The 21,377-nt window shown below is 27.7% G+C and overlaps 1 long non-coding RNA gene across 1 annotated transcript; it reads right to left on the bottom strand.

Annotated features, from left to right (window-relative positions):
* Positions 1-14,713: 14,713 nt before the first annotated feature.
* Positions 14,714-16,630, bottom strand: LOC146956206 (uncharacterized). The gene is made up of 2 exons (XR_015019614.1): positions 16,282-16,630; positions 14,714-16,185 (listed from the first exon to the last, which is right to left on the bottom strand). It is a non-coding gene; the product is annotated as an uncharacterized LOC146956206 (long non-coding RNA).
* Positions 16,631-21,377: the final 4,747 nt, after the last annotated feature.

Below are 21,377 nucleotides of genomic sequence, written 5' to 3'. Positions count from 1 at the left end.
CAATTGAATGGAGAACCGTACTCTGTTATTTATCGGCTTCGTTTCTATGCGTCACAAAAACGGCATCACTTTTTTCTTTCTGTGATTCCAAGCACCTAGAACCATACATATCTTTCATTTTTCGATAATTTGATTCAATGCAGTATTGATTTATTTTATGATAGTGTCATTTTATCTGTGTTTTGCTCATCAATTATTTTTTGTTATTTAGGTCTCAAAATTGAGGTCGGTTACTTGTTATTTGATTTTCTAAAAAAATAATAAAATTGTTTTCTGAGAGCAAAAGTGAAAAGTTGTTTTGTGGAGAATGGTGGTATCTTACATTGTAGTGAAGGATGATTTTTATAGGCACTGGAGAGGAGCCATTGAGAAGTGACAAAGATATTTTTACGAACGAATGACACCATCAATATATGGATATTGTAGTCGTTGTGTCAGAGAGGATTTGATGTCGGGAATGGTTTTTGGATTCGGCCTTGGTGGAGTGGGCACTGGTCATATAGATGTCAAAGGATTAGGCCTTGAAGTAGTCGATAACAAATAGTAATAACTTATAAAAATTATTCTTTAGGCACTGATACATTCTTCATAGACATCCCAAACTACCGAAAATACCCCAAGCAGCAATTAATTACCATCTACTAGGGAGCTAGAGTTAATTGTTAATTGCCATGTATAAGAATGGTGGTTAACTATCATTCAAACACGTATACTCATCCATTCGCCAAAATAGAAAAAATGTTTGGAAATTTCCCAGACCAGATCCATACCCTCCCTTATCCTTCGAAAATTCTCAAACTACTACTCATTAGACTTCTTTCTCTACTCGAAACCCTTCCTTCGATTCTCCGAACATTGTTGCTTGCTTAGTTTAAAATCAATTCTAGGTAAATTACAATACAAATATTCTCATTTATTGTTAGTTTCTGTTTCTTTTTTGTGGTATATATTTTTTCATGTTTTTGTGTTTGTTTGGTAGTTGTAGTAGTCAATTTGTTGATGATATTCGTTCTCAGTTAGAAAATGATTTTGTGCAATCTCTACGTGTCGAGGTATAATGAATGGTTATGGTGTAACATTAAAACTAGTCACATGTATTTGAACGGTAGTTAGCTGCCGTTTCTATACATGGTTGAGACCTAGATGGTTCTTAGCTATCGTGCACAAACGAACAACGATTAGTTCTCATTTTCCAGTAAACGATAATTAATTGTTGTTGAGAGTATTTTTGGTAGTTCAGGGGTGTATGTGAGCAATGTATAAGTGTCTAAAGAGAATTTTTTACTAGACGTAACATTACAATCAATTTTCCACCGACATTTACACTCCATTTCTTAAAAATGTTGATTTTACACTACCATTTTCTCTCATGTTATAAATTACACTTTTCTCCATTGTAAGATGGTTGAGTTACATATTTTCCTCTCTTATGTTGAAATTTACATTCTCCTATTTTTTATTAGTTACACTATGTTCTCTTATTAAACACTTTATTCCTTTTTTTTGCAAAGTTAATCCATTTTAATTTAATAAATTCATATATTGTTTATCCATTTATATTCACAATATCATTAACGTATATTTGCAAACCTTATTATAAGCTACTAGTGCTGTACCCGTGCATACGCACGGGTTGCGCCGTTGGCGCATGTTTTTTTGCCAATGTTTATAATTTAATTTGGGAGTTTTTTAAAAAAAGCAAAAATTTTTAAATATATTTTTCTTTGGCAGTAATTCTATTTTGTTTTGGAATAAGTAAGATTTGGATAACGTATAATTATCATAAATTCATATAAATGGTAGCTTGATGAGGAAGTAATAGGAAGCAATGTTCCCATCGTAAGTTTTGACAAAGTAAATGGGAGGTATTATAAAATATATTTCCGAGTCAACATGGTAATTAGCAATAAGCAAGATTAGTAGTATTGATAGATTTATGGTAACACAGAGTAAAATGCAGCTTCATTAATGAACATATTCAAATGTGCATTACACCACTTGCGGACGCATGGGTTGTACCGTTAGCGCATTTTTTTCATCATTGTATAAATTAGATTAATGGAATAATAATTTGGGTAAATAAGAATGTATAAGGACTTTGGACTATCACCTTAAAAAAAGGGACTTTGGACTATCTGTTTAATTTTTATTATAGATTAAGAACATAGAAGATGAACTTTTTGGAAATTGAGTATATAAATGTAGGACATGAATCCTCTTAAAAGCATGGATCCTACAACTATATCCATTGTTGAAAATTTAAAGCGAATATCTTATTTTTTATATATATCAACGAAAGAAGATACTCTACATGCATTTTAGTTAAAGAGGGTTTAATATTTGTCTAATATTAAACATTGATATAGTAATATCATTATTATTTAATATATTGATGACAAATATTACTTTATCAATGACTTCTCAACAAAAAATTTTAAACATTGTTAAAGTTTTTTTGATGACAACTTATCTCATGCATTTGAGTTATTTCTAAAATATTGATGTCTTGTCTTATGTATTTGTCCCCCCAAAAAAAACTTGTTTTCTGTATTAGATTTAATTTAATCAGTAACAACTTCTCCCAGGTATTTTAATTCTTTTTCAAATTTTAGTCAATGTCGACTTCTTTTGTGCTTTGTAGCAAAAGAGAGCTTAAGATCAATGACTCTTTTGTGGAAAATAATTTTATCAATGACCACTCAACAAAATTATTTTATCAGCGACAACTTGTCTCTTTTATCAAAGTTAATTTCATTTGTGACAACTTATATTTGAGTTATTTCTAAGATTTTATAGGTGACAACTTGTTTAACGTATTTGCTCCTAAAATAAACTTGTCTTCTGTATGCAATTTAACTTTATTAGTGACAACTTATCACTTTTTTCATGCATTTTAGTTAAAGAGAGTTTAATATCATTGTATAATAAAATTTTATGAGAGTTCATTTTATTTGTGACAACTTATCCCGTACATTTGAGTTATTTCTACGATTTTATAAGTGATAACTTGTCTTTTTTATCATAGTTAATTTCATTTGTGACAACTTATATTATACATTTGAGTTATTTATAAGATTTTATAAGTGACAACTCGTTTACTGTATTTGCTCCTAAAAATAACTTGTCTACTGTATGAAATTTAACTTTATTAGTGAAAATATATCACTTTTTTTATGCTTGTAAGTTAAAAAGAGTTTGATATACTTGTATAATAAAAGTTTATTAGAGTTAATTTCATTTGTCAAAACTTATCCCGTACATTTGAGTTATTTCGAAGATTTTATAAGTGACAATCTGTCTTTTTTAACAGAGTTAATTCCATTTGTGACAACTGATCCCGTACATTTGAGTTATTTCTAAGATTTTATAAGTGACAACTCGCTTAGCGTATTTGCTCTTAAAAAAAACTTGTCTGCCGTATGATGTTTAACTTTATTAGTGACAACTTATCACTTTTTTCATGCATTTAGTTAAAGAGAGTTTAATATTTTTGTATGATAAAAATTATAGTACAAATAATACGAATATAGTTATAGTGATATCATGTTTATTTTTTTATACATCATTGAAAGAAGATACTTTACGTTGAATCTTATTTAATTATGGTATAAAATGTCTCTAAAAAAAATGAATCTTATTTAATATGTCAATAAAAATAACGTACTTATCAATGACCACTCAACAAAAATTATTTTATTAGTGAAGCTTGTCTCTTTTATCAAAGTTAATTCCATTTGTGAAAACTTATCGCGTATATTTGAGTTATTTCTAAGATTTTATAAGTGACAACTTGAATAGCGTATTTGCGCTTAAAATAAACTTGTTTTCTGTATGAAATTTAACTTTATTAGTGACAACATATCACTTTTTTCATGCATTTTAGTTAAAGAGAATTTAATATCGTTGTATGATAAAAGTTTATCAGAGATAATTTCATTTGTAAAAACTTATCCCGTACATTTGAGTTATTTCTAATATTTTATTAGATCCAAATTGTCTTTTTTATTAGAGTTAATTCCATTTGCGACAACTGATCCCGTACATTTGAGTTATTTCTAAGATTTTATAAGTTACAACTCGTTTAGCGTATTTGCTCCTAAAAAAAAACTTGTCTGCGGTATGAAGTTTAACTTTATTAGTGACAACTTATCACTTTTTTCATGCATTTTAGTTAAAGAGTGTTTATTATCGTGTTGTATAATAAACGTTCTGGTATAAATAATCAGCAAAAGAAGATACTTTACATTGAATCTTATTTAATATATCGATAAAAATTATTATTTTATCAATGACAACTCAAAAAAAATTATGTTATCAGTGACATCTTGTCTCTTTTATTAGAGTTAATTCCATTTGTGACAATTATCCCGTACATTTGAGTTAATTTCTAAGATTTTATAAGTGACAACTTGTTTAGCGTATTTGCTCCTAAAAAAAAGTTCTAATCTTATGAAATTTAATTTTAGTAATGATAACCTATCACTTTTTACTTGCATTTTAGTAAAAGAGAGTTTAATATCGTTGTATAAGAAAAGTTTATGAGAGTTAATTTTATTTGTGACAACTTATCCCGTACATTTGAGCTATTTCTATGATTTTATAAGTGACAACTTATCTTAGGTGATATCAAAGTTAATTCCTTTTGTGACAACTTATCCCGTGCATTTGAGTTATTTCTTAGATTTTATAAGTGACAGCTCGCTTAGCGTATTTGCTCCTAAAAAAAACTTGTATGTTGTATGATGTTTAAATTTATTATTGACAACTTATCACTTTTTTCATGCATTTTAGTTAAAGAGTGTTTATTATCGTGTTGTATAATAAACGTTCTGGTATAAATAATCAGCGAAAGAAGATACTTTACATTGAATCTTATTTAATATATCGATAAAAATTATTATTTTATCAATGACAACTCAAAAAAAATTATGATATCAGTGACATCTTGTCTCTTTTATTAGAGTTAATTCCATTTGTGACAATTATCCCGTCCATTTGAGTTATTTATAAGGTTTTATAAGTGACAACTTGTTTAGCGTATTTGCTCCTAAAAAAAAGTTCTAATCTTATGAAATTTAATTTTAGTGATGATAACCTATCACTTTTTACCTGCATTTTAGTTAAAGAGAGTTTAATATCGTTGTATAATCAAAATTTATTAGAGTTAATTTTATTTGTGACAAATTATCCCGTACCTTTGAGCTATTTCTAAGATTTTATAAGTGACAACTTATCTTTTTATCAAAGTTAATTCCTTTTGTGACAACTTATCCCGTGCATTTGAGTTATTTTTTAGATTTTATAAGTGACAACTCGTTTAGCGTATTTGCTCCTAAAAAAAACTTGTCTGTCGTATGAAGTTTAACTTTATTAGTAAGAGTATAGAAAGAGAGTTTAATATCGTTGTATAAGAAAAGTTTATGAGAGTTAATTTTATTTGTGACAACTTATCCCGTACATTTGAGCTATTTCTATGATTTTATAAGTGACAACTTATCTTAGGTGATATCAAAGTTAATTCCTTTTGTGACAACTTATCCCGTGCATTTGAGTTATTTCTTAGATTTTATAAGTGACAGCTCGCTTAGCGTATTTGCTCCTAAAAAAAACTTGTATGTTGTATGATGTTTAAATTTATTATTGACAACTTATCACTTTTTTCATGCATTTAGTTAAAGAGAGTTTAATATCTTTGTATGATAAAAATTATGATATAAATAATACGAATATAGTTATAGTGATATCATGTTTATTTTTGTATACATCATTGAAATAAGATATCCTACATTGAATCTTATTTAATATGTCGATAAAAAATAACGTCTTTATCAATGACCACTCAACAAAAATGATTTTATCTGCGAAGCTTGTCTCTTTTATCAAAGTTATTTCTAAGATTTTATAAGTGACAACGTGTCTAGCGTATTTGTTCCTCACAAAAATTTGTTTTATGTATCAAATTTAACTTTATTAGTGACTTCTTTCACTTTTTTCATGTATTTTATTTAAAGAGAGTTTAATATCGTTATATAATAAAGTAATGGTCTAAATCATAGGAACATCGTTATAGTGATGTGTTTTTTTATATATCAGTGAAAAACGATACTATACATTGACTATTATTTAATATATCGATGAAAAATAATATTTTATCAATGATCACTCAACAAATGTTATTTTATCAATGATAGTTTGTCTCTTTTATTGGAGTTTAATATCATTGTAAAATAAAAGTTATGGTCTAAATCATAGGAACATCGTTATAGTGATGTGTTTTTTTATATATCAGTGAAAAAAGATACTATGCATTGACTATTATTTAATATATCGATGAAAAATAATATTTTATCAATGATCACTCAAAAAATATTATTTTATCAATGACCACTCAACAAAAATTATTTTATCAATGACAGCTTTTCTCTTTTATCTGAGTTAATATCATTTGTGACAACTTATCCCGTGTATTTGAGTTATTTCTAAGATTTTATAAGTGGCAACTTGTGTAGCGTATTTGTTACTAAAATAAACTTGTCTTTTATATCAAATTTAACTTTATTAGCGATTTCTTATCATTTTTTTCATGCATTTTAGTTAAAGAGAATTTAATATCGTTGTAGGATAAAAGTTTATCAGAGATAATTTCATTTGTGAAAACTTATCCCGTACATTTGAGTTATTTCTAATTTTTTTTTTTAGATCCAAATTGTCTTTTTTATTAGAGTTAATTTCATTTGTGACAACTAATCCCGTACATTTGAGTTATTTCTAAGATTTTATAAGTTACAACTCGTTTAGCGTATTTGCTCCAAAAAAAAACTTGTCTGTCGTATGAAGTTTAACTTTATTAGTGACAATTTATCACTTTTTTCATGCATTTTAGTTAAAGAGTGTTTAATATCGTGTTGTATAATAAACGTTTTGGTATAAATAATCAGTGAAAGAAGATACTCTACATTGAATCTTATTTAATATATCGATAAAAAATATTTTTTTTTTTGGTTACTTAATAAAAAATATTATTTTATCCATGACAACATAACAAAAATTATGTTATCAATGACAGCTTGTCTCTTTTATTAGAGTTAATTCCATTTGTGACAATTATCCCGTCCATTTGAGTTATTTATAAGGTTTTATAAGTGACAACTTGTTTAGCGTATTTGCTCCTAAAAAAAAGTTCTAATCTTATGAAATTTAATTTTAGTGATGATAACCTATCACTTTTTACCTGCATTTTAGTTAAAGAGAGTTTAATATCGTTGTATAATCAAAATTTATTAGAGTTAATTTTATTTGTGACAAATTATCCCGTACCTTTGAGCTATTTCTAAGATTTTATAAGTGACAACTTATCTTTTTATCAAAGTTAATTCCTTTTGTGACAACTTATCCCGTGCATTTGAGTTATTTTTTAGATTTTATAAGTGACAACTCGTTTAGCGTATTTGCTCCTAAAAAAAACTTGTCTGTCGTATGAAGTTTAACTTTATTAGTGACAACTTATCATTTATTTTTTCATGCATTTTAGTAAAAGAGAGTTTAATATAGTTATATAATAAAAGTTTATGTGAGTTAATTTTATTTGTGACAACTTATCCAGTACATTTGAGTTATTTCAAAGATTTTATAAGTGACAACTTGTCTTTTTTATCACAGTTAATTTCATTTGTGACAACTTATATTATACATTAGAGATATTTATAAGATTTTATAAGTGACAACTTGTTTAGTGTATTTGCTCCTAAAAAAAACTTGTCTACTGTATGAAATTTAACTTTATTAATGAAAACTTATCACTTTTTTCATGCATTTAAGTTAAAAAGAGTTTTATATTGTTATATAATAAAAGTTTATTAGAGTTAATTTCATTTGTGAAAACTTTTTTTCTTTTGAACAATTCATTTGTGAAAACTTATCCCGTACATTTAAGTTATTTCGAAAATTTTATAAGTGACAACCTGTCTTTTTTATCAGAGTTAATTCCATTTGTGACAACTGATCTCGTACATTTGAGTTATTTCTAAGATTTTATAAGTGACAAATCGCTTAGCGTATTTTCTACTAAAAAAAACTTGTCTGCCGTATGATGTTTAACTTTATTAGTGACAACTTATCACTTTTTTCATGCATTTAGTTAAAGAGAGTTTAATATCTTTGTATGATAAAAATTATGGTTAAAATAATACGAATATAGTTATAGTGATATCATGTTTATTTTTTTATACATCATTGAAAGAAGATACTCTACATTGAATCTTATTTAATATGTCGATAAAAAATAACGTCCTTATCAATGACCACTCAACAAAAATTATTTTATCAGCGAAACTTGTCTCTTTTATCAAAGTTATGTCCATTTGTAACAACTTATCGCGTCTATTTGAGTTATTTCTAAGATTTTATAAGTGACAACTTGTATAGTGTATTTGCTCCTAAACTAAACTTGTTTTAGGTATAAAACTTAACTTTATCAGTGACAACTTATCAATTTTTCATGCATGTTAGTTAAAGAGAATTTAACATCGTTGTATAATAAAAGTTTATCAGAGATAATTTCATTTGTGAAAACTTATCCCGTACATTTGAGTTATTTCTAAGATTTTATAAGATCCAAATTGTCTTTTTTATCAGAGTTAAATTTATTTGTGAAAAATTATCCCGAGCATTTGATTTATTTCTAAGATTTTATAAGTGACGACTTGTGTATCGTATTTGCTCCTAAAAATAACTTGTATTATGTATGAAATTTATATTTATTAGTGACAACTGACAACTTATCACCTTTTTAATGCATTTTAGTTAAACAGAGCTTAATATCGTTGTATAATAAAATTATGGTATAAATAATAGGAACTTTGTTATAGTGATATCACATTTTTTTATATATCAATAAAAGAAGATACTCTACATTGAATATTATATAATATATCGATAAAAAATATTATTTAATCAATGACCACTCAACATAAATTATTTTATCAGTGACAACTTGTCTTTTTAACAGAGTTAATTTCATTTGTGACAACTTATCCCGTTCATTTGAGTTATTTATTTTATAAGTGACAATTTGTTTACCGTATTTGCTCCTAAAAAAAACTTAACTTCTTTATGAAATTTAACTTTATTAGTGACAATTTATCAGTTTTGTCATGCATAAATTACAAAGAGAGTTTAATATCGTTGTATAAAAAAATTTATGGTCTAAATAATACAAACATTGTTATAGTGATATAATTTTTTTATTATATATCAGTGAAAGAAGATACTCTACATTGAATATTATATAATATATCTATGAAAAATAAGATTTTATCAATGACCACTCAACAAAAATTATTTTATCCGTGAAAACTTGTCTATTTTATCGGATTTAATTTAATTTATGCCGACTTATCCCGTGCATTTGAGTTATTTATAAATTTTTATTAATGACAACTTGTCTAGCGTATTTGCTCAGAAAAAAAACTTGTCTTATGTATGAAATTTAACTTTATTAGTGACAACTTATCACTTTTTTCATGCACAAATTATAAAGAGAGTTTAATATCATTGTATAATAAAAGTTATTGTCTAAATATTAGGAACATTGTTGTACTGATATAATTTTTTTTATATAAACATATGTGCGACCACTTGTCTCTTTTGTCAGAGTTAAATTTATTTGTGAAAACTTATCCCGGGCATTTGATTTATTTCTAAGATTTTATAAGTGACCTCTTGTCTAGCGTATTTGCTCCTAAAAGTAACTTGTCTTATGTATGAAATTTATATTTATTAGTGACAACCAACAACTTATCACTTTTTTTAATGCATTTTAGTTAAAGAGAGCTTAATATCGGTGTATAATAAAATTATGGTATAAATAACAGGAACTTCGTTATAGTGATATCACATTTTTTTATATATCAATAAAAGTACATTGAATATTTTATTATATATCGATAAAAAAGATTATTTAATCAATGACCACTCAACATAGATTATTTTATCAGTGACAACTTGTCTTTTTAACATAGTTAATTTCATTTGTGACAACTTATCCCTTTCATTTGATTTATTTATTTTATAAGTGACAATTTGTTTAGCGTATTTGCTCCTTAAAAAGACTTATCTTCTTTATGAAATTTAACTTTATTAGTGACAACTTATCATTTTTTTCATGCATAAATTACAAAGAGAGTTCAATATCGTTGTATAAAAAAAGTTATGGTCTAAATAGTAGGAACATTGTTATAGTGATATAATTTTTTTTATATATCAGTGAAAGAAGATACTCTACATTGAATATTATGTAATATATCTATGAAAAATAAGATTTTATCAATGACCACTCAACAAAAATTATTTTATCCGTGAAAAGTTGTCTATTTTATCGGAGTTAATTTCATTTGTGACAACTTATCCTGTGCATTTGAGTTATTTATAAATTTTTATTAATGACAACTTGTCTAACGTATTTGCTCCTTAAAAAAACTTGTCTTATGTATGCAATTTAACTTTATTATTGACAACTTATCACTTTTTTCATGCATTTTAGTTAAAGAGAGTTTAATATCGTGGTACAAAAAAAGTGATGGTATAAATAATAGGAACATCATTATAGCGATATCATGTTTTTTATATATTAGCGAAAGAAGATACTCTACATTGAATCTTATTGAATGTATCAATGAAGAATATTATTTTATCAATGACCACTCAACAAAAATTATTTTATCAGTGACAACTTGTCTTTTTTGTCAGAGTTATTTTCATTTGTGACAACTTATCCCATGCATTTGAGTTATTTCTAAGATTTTATAAGTGACAATTTGTTTAGGGTATTTGCTCCTCGAAAAAACTTGTCTTTTGTATGAAATTTAACTTTTTTTGTGACAACTTATCATTTTTTCATGAATAAATGATAAAGAGAGTTTAATATCGTTGTATAAAAAAAGTGATGGTATAAATAATAGGAGCTTCGTTTTAGTGTATCACTTTTTTATATATCAATAAAAGAAGATACTCTATATTGAATATTATATAATATATCGATGAAAAATATTTTTATCAATGACCACTCAACAAAAATTATTTTATCAGTGACAACTTGTCTATTTTATCGCAGTTAATTTTATTTGTGAAAACTTATCCCGTGCATTTGTGTTATTAGTAAGATTTTATAACTGACAACTTGTCTAGCGTATTTCTCCTTAAAAAAACTTGTTTTATGTATGAAATTTAACTTTATTATTGATAACTAATTACTTTTTTCATGTATTTTAGTTAAAGAGAGTTTAATATCGTTGTATAATAGAATTTATGGTATAAATAATAGAAACATCATTATAGTGATTTCATGTTTTTTTTATATATCAGTAAAGAAGATACGTTACATTAAATATTATTTAATATAGGGTTAATTAAGTTTTTAGTCCCTATAAATATTCACAGTTTTGTTTTTAGTCCCTATAAAATAAAATCACATTTTTTAGTCCCTGTGACTTTTTTCTTAAGCATTTTAGGGACTAAAAATGCTGATGGAAAAATTTTATAGGGACTAAACATGCGGATGGAAAATTTTATAGGGACTAAAAATGTTGATGGAAAATTTTATAGGGACTAAAAAGTGTGATTTTATTTTGTAGGGACTAAAAACAAAATTCTGAATATTTATAAGGACCATTTACTTAATTAACCCTTTAATATATCGATAAAAAAATATTGTTTTATCAATGAACATTCAACAAAAATAATTTAATCAATAACAGCTTGTCTCTTTTATTAGAGTTAATTAATTTGTGACAACTTATCCCATGCATTTTAGTTATTTCTAGAATTTTATAAGTAACAACTTATCTAGCGTATTTGCTCTGAAAATAAACTTGTCTTCTGAATGAAATTTAACTTTATTAGTGACAATTTATCACTTTTTTCATGTATTTTAGTTAAAGAGTTTAATATCGTTGTACCATAAAAGTTATTGTGTAAATAATAGGAACTTCGTGTTAGTGATATCATCTTATATATATATATATATATATATATATATATATATATATATATATATATATATCAGTTAAAGAGGATACTCTATGTTGAATATTATATAATGTATCGATTAAAAACTTTATTTTTTTATTGATCACTCAACAAAAATTATTTTATCAACGACAGTTTGTCTCTTTTATCAGAGTTAATTTCATTTGTGACGACTTATCCCAAGTATTTAAGTGATTTTTAAAATTTTATAAGTGACAACCTGTCTAGCGTATTTGCTCCTCAAATAAGAGGTTTACTAAATTTGGGAGTAAATTTCTTAGTTGAAGTATCTCTACTAATGTTAGATGTACCACCAATTTTTTTCTCTTCTAATACTTGTTTTCTTTTGTCTCTTAATCTTAATATGTTGTTGAGTAAGCTGAAGGTGATCCATTAGATTGGTTGATGGCAGAATTTGTGTGTTTATAACAGTGTGTTGTTTTGAGTTTCTAACACCATTTGTTTGTAATCGAAATTTAGTTGAGACAAATAATTTTCATTGGTTCCCAAAAAATGGTACTCATTACTATTCTAGATTAGGTAGTATATGATAGACTTTGATTAGACAGAACTATTCAAAGTTGGTCAATTGATAATGCTATTTTTATTAATATAATTGTTACAGGTACTGTTTCTTACATTGTCCAATGTCATGATTTGTCTAACACATGTTTTGACTTGCGTTTGAATACATAGTTACAACCCAGTTGACATAGTTAATTTCCTTAGTTAACAGCCCATGGTTTCTTAAGGGTAGTGAGTTGGTCTATTAGTTTTTATGTTGGTCACACGCTTCTGCTCATGAGTTGCTCTATTGGCATTTCTCCAACTTAAATGAGTAGTTTCCAACGTACATAAATTTGATATTCATTAATAAATTGCCTTTAATGTATTAATCAATAATTGGAGAGTTATATGAAATTCTGCCTTGTGTTACATAAATTTTCTTGTGACGATTACATCTACTTCATAAAATCCATTTTTGCTTGTTAAAAAAAACAAAAAAACAAAGATTCTCTGCTTAAATATAATTTAATATATCGGTGACAAATATTATTTTATCAATGTTCTCCTAAAAATATTATTTTATCAATGACAACTTATCTCGTGAATTAGAGTGAATTTCCTAATTAAAGAGTTTAATATCACTTTTTTCATGTATTTTAGTTAAAGAGTTTAATATCGTTGTCTAGTAAGATTTTATAATTTTTATCAGTGACAACTTCTTTCGTGCTTAATAGTTCAATTAATCAATGTAAACTTCTTCCATCCATTTTTAATTATTTTTTAAATTTTAATCAATGTCAATTTCTTTCATACATTTTAGTTAACGATGGTTTAATGACATTGTGTAATCAAAGTTATGGTATAAAAATAGGAACACCATTATAGTGATATCATATTTTTATACATATCAGTGAAATATATCAAAGATAAATATTATTTTATCAATGGCCTCTCAATAAAAATTATTTTATCAATGAGAACTTGTCTCATTTATCAGAATTGATTTCATTAGTGACGAATTGTATTAGTGAAAACATGCAAGTTCATGATAGTTTAATTGTATAAATCTCAAATAATGACACCCATTGCAAATAATTTTTTTAATAAATTGATTAAGGATCCACATTTTTTAGAGTTGGATCGGTTAAAAATATACAATTAATTTTTGAAATACATCTCCCTTTTTAATTTTGACTAAGTGATCACAACCATTGATTTTTTTTTTTGGCTAAGCAAGTAGAGAGGACACGCATCAAGAGGAAACACAGACATCACAACCATTGATTAAGAGTACCAATAATATTTAAAGTTTAATGGTAATGAGTTGACGGTCGAAAAATAATTTTACACGTACAACCAATTAAAACATTTTTTTAAGAGAACCAATTAAGTAACTTAGAGCATGATTATCGGTGCTTTTGCACCGTGGTATAACTGCCACAAATGAAATTGTGTCAGGAAACCTCTGTTATTTGGCAAAAAAGCAAGTAGTAAAACCAACCATGGTGGCAATGCATTACCACCGTTCCATTCCAGAATTTGTCAGAACTTTTGTATTGCTTTTGAGTTCTTTTTATTTTAATTACTTATTTTAATGTAAAATATAATTTAAAGTATATTGTAGGTGTAAGATAAGTGGGACCCATTTTAGAGTTTTAGAGGAGTGGTATGGATATTTAGAAAATATAGTTGAGTGGTTTAAATAATTGAAAAGTGTAAAGTAATATAATATATTATGTGGGTCCCATTTATACCACTCATTTGGGTGGCATGGATGTGGATGCTCTTACATCTAATTGTAAATACTCATATCAATTTTTTCACATTTTTTTCTCAAAGATCAGCCATTTAATTTTAGAATTTAATAACAATTGAATGTATTGTACAACAATTGAATGTATTGTACAACATAGGCTACCAGTTTTCATTTTTTTTTTCTTTTCGGTAATCCAACTTTTAAGTTTTATAATTTATCTCTCCCACCCTTTATTATTATTATTATTTTTAGACAAATGCTCATTTGTTAATTTTATTCTCTCTCTTCATCAAAGGAATTTGAGAAGCTCTCCTCTTCTAACAAACCCTAGCCGCCGGATTACTGTTCACAACCTCCATGATTAATTTCCGGCTGCCTTTGGCTGAACCACACTCATAATCTTGCCCTATTCTTTATCATCTATCATTCAGATCAAATAGATTTGTAAACTTCTCAACTACCACCTTCTTGGCTAGATCTCGGCCAACATAGACAACCTTTTGAAAAATCAATACCATAAAAAGACTCTCCTCCAACTCCTCTACAAAACCCACAAAAAAGATCATAATTTGAAACACTTTCCCCGTCGACCTCCACACCAGAAATTGCGACCTCCGCGCCTGAAATTGCAACCGCCGCTGTTATGGTATGAAACTGGGTTGGTGTCTTCATCAAGGTCAAGTTCTTTACATCTTATGTTTCCATTACATGCAACAACAACAACAGTTAAAAGATGAAATTGGATCTGATTCTCTTGTATTTTGAAAAGATGTAAGAATTTCTTATGTAGATCAAATAATCTTTTTCTATTGATGTTTTTTGACAATCCTTCTACTGGATTTTGATAAAAAAAATATATTTTTTCTGAAAATCCCAAATTTCGTTTCCAGCAAAAATGAAGACTTTTTTTTTCTTCCATAATATCAATAGAAAAACCATTTTTTCTGCAAATTTTGTTTTTTTTGACGTTGTTACAGAATGATGTAAACAGAAGAATTCTCTTTCTTTCTCTCTGTTTTTTTTTTTCTAAGTCTAAATGAGGACTGTTCTTTTTAGAATATATAAAGAATTTTCTCTTTCACAGTTGAATAATAAAAAAAACTCACATGTTGAATAATAAAAAATCACAGATCTGTGTATTTTAATAGCTTAATAGCAACAGGTTGTAAAAACAAATTAATGGAAGTGAAAATTGTAGACACAATTTACATCAGACAAAATTGTTGTCTATTTTGATGTTTGTACTCATCTTTATTTTCTTTTTCTTGTTCTTAATCCTTCATGGTTGTTTTTCATTTTTATTTATAAGCTATTTTTTTCTTATACAAAATAGTATAAACTTTATTTTTACTCAATTTTTTTTCTTTCAAAAATAATAATAAACTAAAGGAAGATTATGTAAGTTTAGAAGTATTTGAAAAAGATTGAACAAACACCATTGATACAAAATAGTATAAACTTTATTTTTACTCAATTTTTTTTCTTTCAAAAATAATAATAAACTAAAGGAAGATTATGCAAGTTTATAAGTATTTGAAAAAGATTGAACAAACACCATTGAATCATTGATACATTCGTTTTAGGTGATACATCCATTGAATCACCTTTCCTATCCATACTTACACATTTAAGTTTGTTGTTCTCCATCTTTGTTTTCTTTTTTCCCTTTTTTCTCTTTTCTTTGTTTGTAGTTTGATAAAGAGAAATGAACTCCATTCAACTTTCCTGCAACATTTCTAGATCAAAAAATTGTAGTTGAATGTAAATACAAATATTGAAAAGGTACATGTTAGATAAAGAAAAGAGAAAAGAGTAAATTTTAGACACTTTAAACATCAAATGAACTTGTAGATCTGAAAAGTTGTTCATAATATTTTTTTTGCAACACTTCAAGTTTCCTGCAAAATCCAATTGAAGAGAAGGTAAAGATTAGAAAGTTTGGAAAGAAAAGGACATCAAGAAGAAGAAGAAAGAAGAGTTGTTGTTGTTGTTACCTTACATTTCGTTTCATTTCCTGCAAAATAAGAAATAGATTATTAAACATTAAACATAGATAAGAAAAAGTGAGAGAGAAGAAAAATGAAAGAAGATATCTAATGAAAGAAGAGATCCGTAGAAGTATTAACTTTTATAGAAAAGGGTATTGAAATTTGAAATTCAAATGTAAGAATTTGCCCCCCAAAATGACCTTTCTCTTCATAAAGCAAATTTGAAAATACCAGATGCCATATGTCAAGCAGAAGAGCTGTCCACTTGTCAAGCAAAGCCGCTGCCAAATGGCACTCACACACGCTGCCAGAGGTCAAGCTGTGGTTGAGCGTGCACTACTTTCTTATATTATAGTAGATAAAGCAATATAAGATTATAAAAAATTAAAAAAATAAAAAAATTGGACAAATTGTTAAAGTAAAATAAAAATCCTATTTAAAATTAAATTATATATCTAGAATCATAAAATTCATCGTAAATGTTTGAAGTCAATTATCATTGGCATTGGAAACTATAAAGAAATGAAAACTAATTTATCGAATGGAGATTTAAAGCTTTTTATTGAGAATGGTGGCTTAAAGTTAATTGTTATGGTAAAAAATATTTATTAATGTTAAAATAAATTTGTTATGAATAATTAACTTTAGTGGATGTCCATCGTTAGTATTCCACTTTCCTATAACTCCCATAAGTGAATGGACATTTAGCGGTCCTTAATTATTTTGATCATTCACATGCTCATATTATATCCTATAAATAAGACCTACATTTCCATGTAAATGACACACTTGTGAAGAGAATAATACAAAAGATTTTATCTTCTTCTTCTTCTTCTTCTTCTTTGATCTTGTGCTTTTAGTTTATTTCATAACACGCTATCAACACGAAGCTCTGACCAAATTCGAAAGTTTGGAACTTATTGGAGTTTGGACTTGTGAGATATTTACATATTTTTGGAAGAAGAATTGTTTCAAGTTTCAAGCAAATCCAATTCTTACATCTTTGTCAATACTCAGGTTTGCTAAAATATATTTTAGAATGATTGTATTTAATGGTTTAAGTCTAACCTATACCTATTTTTTTTTATCTATGCCTACGGTTTTAATTCTTGATTTGTATGAAAGTGGTTTGGGAAAAACATGTCATCCTAAATAAAAATGACAAATGATACTAAATATTATATTTTGTATATGTATATATCATAATAACTTGTTATCAGACCCATGCATGTGTAGCTTATTAAGATGTGAGATAATAAGATATATATATATATATATATATATATATATATATATATATATATATATATACACACACATATACATATATACATATATATATATATATATATATATACATATATATATATATATATATATACATACATATATACATATATATATATATATATATATATATATATATGCCTTTAATGTTATATAAGTATTTTCTATTTTCATGTCTATTAAATTTCGATATGCATCATGTTCTTCATATTCTCTTTTTCTCTTATCAATTAGATTTTATTTTGTACATAAATTTTGTTGAAAATGTTCATTGACTTGTATAATCATCAAAAGTTCTTTGACTTGTATAATTATCATTTGTTTCTTTATTATTCTTTTTTAACATTGAAGCGTCCTTGCTCAAACAATGAAGATATTTATGATATAGTTCTCAGAGAACTATTTTTCCTTTTGATATTAAAGCATCCTTGAAGGTGTAACGCCGCAAATCCTTAAAGTGATAACTTACACAAATAATACAATTAAATAAGGATCTAGTTGTTACATCTTCAATAATTTACCAAGCAAGCACAAATAATTTTCTCAAACATCGCAGCAGAATAAAACATCATTACATCGACATTTAAATAAATTATCTCAGCAGTCATCCATAATAAAATAAATCACCAAGTAGCCATGTTATCACACAACTCATATCATCACTAATACATAGTCTTGAAAATATCCAACAGACACAATAAAGATAACATCAAAGGCCGACCCCTAAATTAGAGCCCTGAAATCTAATACACCAAAAGCAGTAAACGAGGTAGCATCTAAGCTATCCTCAAACGACTCACCAAGGCAAACTACTCATGCACGCCGTAAACTCATCTATACAAATAAGGTAGGCGGTCAACCAAATGACCACTGTAGGTTAGTTCACAATTCATAATTAAACATAATCAAATGTAAATAAATAGCACAATTTAATTTCATATGATTAATAAAACAGCAACATCATAAGCCAGCAAGTATGCAAGCACAATCAAGTATAGCATACATTCACCTGATTCAAGTATCCACAACAGTCACCAAAAATTCACCAATGCACATATACACCGATTCACGTATTCAGGTACGACTCGACTCACCAATCAATAAATGCATGCAATGTTCTAGACTCTTTTAGATGAATGTGGTACCATATGATTCCGGGGATAATTTGACCGTTAATGAATCTCCAACATAATAAACACCACCAATTATGTTTTGCAGAAGCTATGTAATAAACACCACCAATTACATTCTTCAAATCACCTCAATATGACTATGAATGCATGGACTTCAAGTAAGGACTCGACAATGCATAATTCACCAACATAGACATTAACATAATAATCACCGCCAATTATGTTATTCACCAACAATTGCATCATCAAATACTTAGATCCATGCAATCAACAAGCCATCATTGATTCATCAATTAACAATCACCAAAAGAATCGTCATCAACATTTAACACCTCAAAAAAACAATAAAGTTTCAAAAATCATCTTCCACCTAAAAGACGGGCATCAATCCACATTTTGATAATCATCATATTAAACACTCAATCATCATCAATTCATTCACATTCAATCATACTAACATGAATTCAAAGTCTTCTACAAGTTATCCGACCATAAAGTATTAATTTGACAAAGTTCGTCTAAGATTATGAAAACTAGCATTTTCTAAGTATCCCACCAAAATCAAAGTAAACATGTTCAAACGTCTCAACCGAGTATATACACAAGTCACTTATGAGTGCAATAGCATATACAAATACGTTTCATAGGCCAATTCCGATAAATTTCAAATTTTCACAAAGTTCGTCTCACTTTGCCATTTTTCAAAAGAGTTCCATTTTTCCAAAGCAAAACCAAGTTAAAGTAAATGAATATCATCCAAAACATTTTTACAAATCATAACCACGGTAGACAACCCTAGTCCTACCCTTTTTTTTTTTAGAAGATGAGTTTTCGAAAAATTTATGTTCTTGAACCATTTTAAAAAAGTTTATGATACAATTCACAAAACCAAGTTCAATCTAACTCAATTGATGTTTCCAAAGGTTTATAAAGTTTAAATACAGTTAATTACATCAAAAGAATCAGTTTGAACGGTTCGGATCGATCCCCCAAAGCTCAAAACACCCAAAACATGGGGTTCTGTTCCTGGGAAACTTGCTACAACGAGTTCTCAACTCGCCACATCAAAATTTCTCCAGAACAGTTGCCTGGTTCTGGTTGTTTTCTCTTGGGAACATCCAATTTTCCACCAAAAATCCCCATTTGTGATCCCTTGATCCCAAATTCGACCCCAAAACTTACACACTAGTTTACAAACATCAAAAGGCATTCAAAACAACAACAAACATCGAATCATAACACAAATTCACATCAAATTCATCATCTAGTTCATTTTCACCAACAACCACCATTTTCTCATTTTTCATTCAAACTTCATAAACAACCACACCAATTCAAATCTCATCAACATACAAACATAACCAAACATTAATGAAGTGAATTCAAACATGTTTCAGCCACAATCACTCATCAATTCATGAATTACACTCAATTAATCAAAAATCTTCAAAACAACTTAACAACGACAACAACAACAACAACTATTAAGTTTAAACAACTTAATAACATGTTTCAACTATGTTGTTTGTGAAAATCATCCTCTATTTTACACACATTGCAAGACCATTGGACACAGAATTCAACAATATAATGTAAAAAGATTGTAACAACAGAAAAAAGTAAAGTGCAGGGCCAAAAGAAACAACATAAACTTTATAACACGACAAAAGAATTTGTTAGCACCAGAAACTGGTCAAATAAAACAGCAAAGTTAATTGTTATTCATGACTCTACATATATGGCAGATAAGGATAGGTCCGTATAGAGACCCCTCCCAAAGCACCTCTCGAGGAGGAAAATACATATGCTTTTAAGCATAAAGATAGCATGAAATTTGCTAGAACTGAATCCCCTATTGCTTGAGATTTTTCCTACATTAGCGCAAGCTTTTGATACTAATCATATAGGTTCCGAGCACAGTGGTAAAAACGTGTAATCTAATTCTCTATCTCTTTGGTTAATTCTTTTGCTATCTGCATGAATTAGAGTTTTTTTCGAAGGGGGAGGTAAAAGGCGGGAACCTGTCTAGTGGTGTTGAGTTGGCTCAGCCTGCTACATAAACTATGTCAGCAATTTCCAATTTAAATGCTACTTCAGATAGCCAAGCTCTCGGTTCTCCTGAAAAAGCGTTAAGTGTGGCTTCAGACATAGGAGTAGACTGTATTGGTTTTGAATAATTTTCAGCGTAGCGGCAGTTAACCACCGTTAAAAAAGCCCAGCGACATTGGAGTTATATGTGTAATTTGTAGGTGTTTTTTTTAGCAAATTTTGAAGTGGAAAAAACAATGTTCAGCCGATTCATGTTATGGTAACCCGAGTCAAACTAACAAAATCTTTCTAGGCTACACGTGTTAACTTGGACGACACTTCATTACACCAAAAACGGCTGACGAAGGCTGCCGTTAGATCCCACAAGCCATTCCACGTCGCCAAACATAATAGGCCCAACTTTCGATTAGGTCCCACCCATTTATCCATCTTATTTCTCGTCCCTTCCAAAAGCTCCTGATTCATGACGCCAATTTTCCTTTTTATTATCACACTTCATTTTTAATTTATTTGCATTTTCTTGGACACTTTCTTTTTCTTTTTTTTTTTTTTACTAAACTAAACTCATCGCCTCTTCGCTCTCTTCAATTCTTTTCCCATATATAAACTCCAAATCTCAACCACGAACACTTC

The sequence above is a fragment of the Medicago sativa genome, chromosome 1 (genome assembly GCF_051527215.1).
Source record: "Medicago sativa cultivar Bolivia chromosome 1, Bolivia_mono, whole genome shotgun sequence".
Taxonomy (NCBI): Eukaryota; Viridiplantae; Streptophyta; class Magnoliopsida; order Fabales; family Fabaceae; genus Medicago; species Medicago sativa.
The sequence above is the reverse complement of the archived record's forward strand: the minus strand, read 5'-3'. Positions and strand labels throughout refer to the sequence as shown.